Genomic DNA, 6,620 nt, shown 5'->3' with positions numbered 1-6,620 from the left:
TTCTCTGCGGCTTGCATTGCTCCTGTTCAGTGAATAGAGTACAAAGTTAGCGGAGCTGTTAGATTTTTCTCCAGAATGTCCTTTTAGACTGAAATGCTGATAATCTGGTCCAAATTGCTTCAAATCAATTATTGAACAAGCAAAGATACATAAAATCATGCAAGGAACAAAACTGTATGGTCAAAACAAAAATTTGTAACCAAAGTAAATAATCGCGATTATTTACAGGTGGGAAAATTTTCAACTTTTTTGCAATTTTGGCTTTATAGGCTTGAAGTATGTGCCAATTACATGCTCTGAGGGAAATTTGGGCTCATTTGGATGTACAGGCTCGAAAAGGTACCAGATTTTGGCTTTAGGTCTTTAAAACAGTAGATATAAAGGAAATTTAAGATTTTGAAATCCAAATTGACTCAAAATTGGCTAGTGGGCTTATCACATCATTTACTTTGGATGTATGATGACAAATTTCCAAAATTGCCCCATTTTGGCCAAAAAGTAAATAATCATGATTATTAACTTTTCTTCCCAAAAGACATTTTTTGGCATAGACTGGTTCTAGGCATGGTATAGACCTTGGGTATGAATTATGAGGTGATTTGGATTAAGAAAAGTTGTTCATAACCCAAATTTTGGCTTTCACAGACTTCTTTGCGTTTTTTGGAATTTTTGCAAGTAAAGGGTGGTATTTTAGCTCATACTTGTTTTTTGGCATGTAATAGGTGTGTACACATGATAGGTGAGGTGAATTGACAATTTCCATGCAAAAATGTTGCAAAAGTAAATAATCGCGATTATTTACAACAGTGACAAAAACTTTGCATTTCACATAGATTTTGACCTAAACATGTTTCATACACCTAATACAAGTCCTAAATTGAATTTGGTAATGCCGGCATCACTTTGTGCTCTGTTGACTCTGAAATCACCGTCTTTTGTGACTACTCTGTCTGTTGGGTTGGTCTGTCAACTTTGAGGCTTTGGACTTGTCCGTAACATCATCGTGAAGCTACCTGTCCAATTCTGGCTCATGTACCTAAATTGAATTGGAAATAAGACAGGGAAAAATCAATAAAGACAAGCAAAGAGAAAAGGTCAAAAGAAGAGAAAGAAGCTTTTGAGGCAATCATCCATGCAGAAAAGTTATTTGAAGAGCAAACATCTGAGATTTCCAGAGTCAAAGAGGATGCCTTGAAAGAAATGAACTTGGGAGATAAGGATAATCCCAAAATGGCATTGAAGAGCATTATTGATGGGGGGGGGGGGGGGGGGGGGGGGGAGGAGAGAGAGAGAGAGAGAGAGAGAGAGAGAGAGAGAGAGAGAGAGAGAGATGTCATAGTAGTTCTAGGCATGCCGTTGGAGTTTTGTAGCAGTGACTAGCACCACCTAAATACCACCATTTGTGCATTGTGAGAGAAAATCACCGAGTGGTGCAAAGCAAGGAGGAAGAAGGTAGAGTTCAAAGATGTCATTGCATGGTCATACATTGATATGAATGGAGAAGATCTAACTATTGCCAATATACAATCAATTTGAAGAAAGATGTAGTGTCTATAAAGCACCAAAGATAGAAGATGAACCCAATTTTTGCCAAACAAGTGAAAGAGGAGCTTGAAAATTTGTTGGAAGCTAGTTTCATTTACCCAGCGGAGAAATTAAACTAGTTATCACCAATTGTTATAGTCCCAAAGAAGAATGGAAAAATGAAGGTGTGTGTGGAGTACAAGAAATTTAATGCTACAACAATTATTGATCCATTTTCTCTACCCTATTTTGACACAATGTTGAATGCAGTAGCTGGTGAAGAGATATACAACTTTCTTGATGGTTTCAGTGGATACAACTAGATCAGTATGGCACTTAAAGATAGAGACAAAACTACATTCATTATTGAATGGGGAGTGTATACTTCCACAATGATGAATTTGGGTTGATAAATGCACCGCTTACTTTTCAAAAGTGGGTTATGGAATTATTTGGTCCGTACAACCTTCATGAAGATATTCTTGGAGGATTTTAGTGTATCATGGAAGAAGGAGGATCATTTGAAGTATTTGAGAGTATGCTTTGAGAAATACAAAGAATCCAAAATATTATTGAACTTTGTGTATTTGGTGTGAAAGAGGGGATTTTGTTGGGACACATCCTCAATAAAGAGGGAATTGCAATTGACCCAAGGAAGGTGGAGGCCATCCTAAAAGCCTTACCTCCAAAAATGTGAAACAATTGATGAGATTCATTGGTCAAGAGAAGTGGCATAATAGATTTCTAAGGTACATAGCCCATGTGCATTTGCCATTGGCACAATTGATAAGAAATGATGTGGAATATGTGTGGAAAGAGGAAAAATATGATGAAGTAGATGTTGGTAACTACACCTATCGTGATTCCCTTGAATTGGGATTTACCATTCCATTTGTTTGTAAATGCATCACATGTATAAGTGGGAGCAATACCCATGCAGGAAGCCAAAAAAAGGCTTGTTTAAACCAATCTAATATGCCAATAAAATCTTCTCACCTCTGCAGAGAAGGATTACATAGTTATTAAAAGAGAATGTTTAAAGATGATTTTAAGTTGAAAAATTTTAGACATTACTTGTTGGCAACAAAGTGATGATTCATATTGATAATCAAGATTTCATTTATTTGGTCAACAAACCTCATCTTTCAAGGAGATTGGCTAGAAGGGTTTTGTTAAGGCAGGAGTTTGATTACTCAATGATCCATAAGCTAGGACAAGACCATGTAATTGCTGATTATTTGAGTAAATTGGAAGATGGAGAAGCCTCAAGTGAACCAATTGATGAGCTACCTAATCAAACTTATTTCCAATTGAGTTTGTAGATTCAAAGAATGCTTGGTATGAGGACACATTGTAGTTTCTAATTTAGGGATTTCTTCTTGAGGGGATGCTAGTTTACAAAAGGAAGAAGTTAGCATTGAGAAGCAAATCATTTTCAGTAGTCATAGGAGTCCCTTACAAAAGGATAATCGATGAAATACTAAGAAGGTGTGCACCAAAGTTTGAACAAATCACTAGGAATGGACTTTGATGAAAATATGGTGCATTTCTTGAACACTCTACCAATAGAAATAGCTCAGGAGACACCAAAGAGTACTTTCTCAGTGACGCCTTCTCTGAAGTTGAAGAGGGAAAATTTAGATTTCAGGCACCTGAGGATCTAAAGGAGTCAACCCCTGTCATTATAAAACTAGAGAAGTTGATTAGCAATTTTGAAAGCTGGTTTGGCTTGGGTGATGCATGTAAGGCTTTAGATTTGGTGAAAAGATTTACAAGACAAGAGTAGCTAGACAAAAATGTATTGCAAAGAGAAAATTTTCAATTACAAGCTCACGTTTCAAAAATGACAAAGGAAAAGGAAAGATTAGAAGAGGATACTAAGCTGATTGAGAGAATGTAGGAGAAAATTTCAAACATGGAAGAAGAGCTGACAAAAAGCAAAGGATTAGTGATTTTTTACCAAATCCATTTGCATGAGAGAGAGAGTAATCCATATAGTAATGGAGAGATCACTGGTATATTGCACTTGAGAAACAAATGAATTGGCTAAGCCTTGATCATTCCAAATTGCAGTCAAAAAAATAGTATCATATTGAGTAGAGTACATGCATGTAAGGAACTTGAGGCAAAAGGATATGACTGAAGATGATCTTGATGTACATGGCTGGTATTTATCAACACAAGAAGTTGAAATGTTGAAATCAGAGGTCAAGATCGATGCAGGGTGAGTAGGCCTGGACTAAGTTGAAAAAGATTTTTTTTTTCATTACTCAACAAGCCTTACCAAATATTTGCAAAGGACGAGGCAAATGAGGAGTATAACTTGCTGAAACCTAAAGTATAGTAGGTTCTTATTGTCAGTTTAGTGTTTGTAGCCTTTCCATAAGGGGTCAAAATCTATACTCTAAAAAGGACACACCTCTTCATATCAAGAGATGGTGTGAGATCTTTGATGCTTGTAGCATTTTGGATGTGCATGTATCAAGGGAAAGAAGGATATTTTTTGTTTTGTGCAATCTAGAACCTCTATTTCTCACTAATTAGTTTTCAATTATTACTCAATAATGTATTCACAAACTTTCTTTCTTAATAATCATCTTTTAGTTATTACTCAGTAATGTAGTTGCCCGAAAGTTTCATATTTCCTATTTGTTAATAGAATACTAAATGGTGAAGAACTCTGTGGAATTAATGGAAGAAGTATTTGTTTTTATTCATTATAATCCTCTTGTTATGGTTCCCCACAACACTCATAACATTGTAGACAAAGAGGTAAACCGACAAATTCATAATTGATGGAAGAAGTATTTGTTTTTATTCATTATAATCCATATGTTTCTTTTTCTAATGTTTCTATTCTAACTCATCATAAATGACTATACTTGATTCTCTGTGTTTTTTCTTAATTTTAACAAAAATGGGAAATCAAGTTACATTTCGATATATATTGGGGAGAGCACCACACTTTGTTCCATATAATGCTTCATATTTGATGACAGACGGATAATGCTAAAGATTGAATAATGAATCCTCTTAATCTCATCCACATTTATAAAGTGGACCTATAATAGTAAATGAAGTAGTCCATTGATGGAAGATTTTTAAGTGATAAGGTATGTATCAAATCCAAGTGCTATATTAATTTTTTCATTTGATATTGGTGACAAAAAATTCAAGCTTATTTGTGTTTACTATCATGCATAATTCTTCACAAGGCTATTACCATATTTCCCTTGCGCTTGATGAGGAGACTAAACTAGGCCATGTTTTTGCGAGAGAGATTGGACAACAAAAACCCTTAAATGCATTTTCTTGAGGTAGGTTTGGTTATGATGGATGAGTGCTGAAATTAAATACATAAGGTGATGTTTCTCAATAGTTGGAACAAAATGTACACAACATTGGTGTGTGGGTGTTCCACATGTAAGTCCGAATGTTGTCTTGACTCTTTGCAATTTTATTTTTGGCCACCTTGTATTCAAGAAGTACAATTGAAATGGTAGAAGGAGTTTATTGTTTTGAGGGATATAGAAGAATTTGTTGCACAATTTAAGTGCAATGGTGGATGACTGTTGTACTTTTTTGAAAGATATACTTTTTTTCTTTTGGGTATATTGATATCTTTTTTACTTGCCTTTGAATAGCTTCTCTTCTTTTTTTATGTCAAAGGGGTGTGTGTGCATGCTCGCGCGCATGTGTGTGTGTGTGTGTGTGTGTGTTTTTTTTTTTTTTTTTTTAAATTCTTAGAACAAGGAATACATGACATAACACCCAAATCAACAAGGAGACACAACTTCCTCTATTGTGAAAAACAATGAAGCGATATTGCTCATCAACCTCTACCTATTTCCATGGTTAATCTTTAAGAGAAAGGTTTTCTTATGTTATGATTGGTTTCTAAAAATATACTTTCATATAGCGCCAAGCATAACTATTCCAGTATGAGAGCTTGTAACTTTAAACGACATCATGGGGTAAGAAGACACATTGCAATCATGGTTTCCATTTAAGTAGTAGTTTTTTTTCTAGCACATAAACTTTATTTATTTCTAGATCTATGAGGATAACTACTTAGAGACAAGCTAACATGTGGTAAGGAGTGTATGTTTGCGTTCATTTTAGTCGCTACTATTATACATACTTTTCGGAGTTTATTTCTTGCATTCTTATATATTTATAACTAGTCTCTAGAAGTATATGCTCACTTTCAAAGATACCATTGCTTCAATTTTTCTATTTTTCGAAGAGCCCAAATCATGTTGAAAATGGATTTTTAACTCAAGAGGAAGAAGATGAAGCCATTTCCCTTGGCACAGGTCCCTTGTTGGCATTGATAAAAAAGGGAGTGATATCTCCAACTAGGTAGTAAATATTGCTTTCTCCTTCTTGCCTTGGTTTCTTTCATTCTCAATAATGATTGCTTTATGTTGGTCAACAATAGGATCTACATGTCAATAGAAACACAAACCATAAAGCGCATACCTTCAACCTCTCCACCCATTTTCATTTTGAGGTAATGGAAAATGTATGCCTATGAATACCACAATTGTTTCTCATGCTTGTACATCCTTGATATGTTTAGTCCTCTAGAAGTGGCATGGATTAATAATGTGATCCACAACAAGATATGGCGGAGGGATTTTTTCTAACAAGTGACGAGATAAAGAAATTTGTTAGCCTAAGTAAGAGAGTAGTAAGGAGACTTAAATACTTCGCTTAATTATTTATCCTTCCATGTATGTTTTGAATTGTATTTTTACTAGTAGAATTTGGAGTTGTAGGATAAAGAAAAAGAGCCAAATATAGAAAAATGCTACCAGAGAGGAAATACAAGCGAAAGAATAGTATTGCATCCTGCTTTTTTGGTTTACTAGAGTTTCTCTAATTTGTTTGCGCAGGTAGGTGTGTTCTAGAAGTATTTTGATGACACAATTATTTATTGGTATAAGGCTTTGAAAGATGTGTTTAATGAGAGAAGTTTGACTACAATAGAACATGCTTCTAATCTTGTGAAACTCTTTATTTTGTTTTTATTCAAATGAAAATAGATAGAATTTTGTAATACTTTGCAAACTACTAGGGATCTATGCTAACAC

This window comes from Adiantum capillus-veneris, chromosome 24, assembly GCF_014529385.1.
Source record: "Adiantum capillus-veneris isolate H3 chromosome 24, ASM1452938v2, whole genome shotgun sequence".
In the NCBI taxonomy this organism is placed as follows: Eukaryota; Viridiplantae; Streptophyta; class Polypodiopsida; order Polypodiales; family Pteridaceae; genus Adiantum; species Adiantum capillus-veneris.
This window is presented reverse-complemented; position numbering follows the sequence as displayed.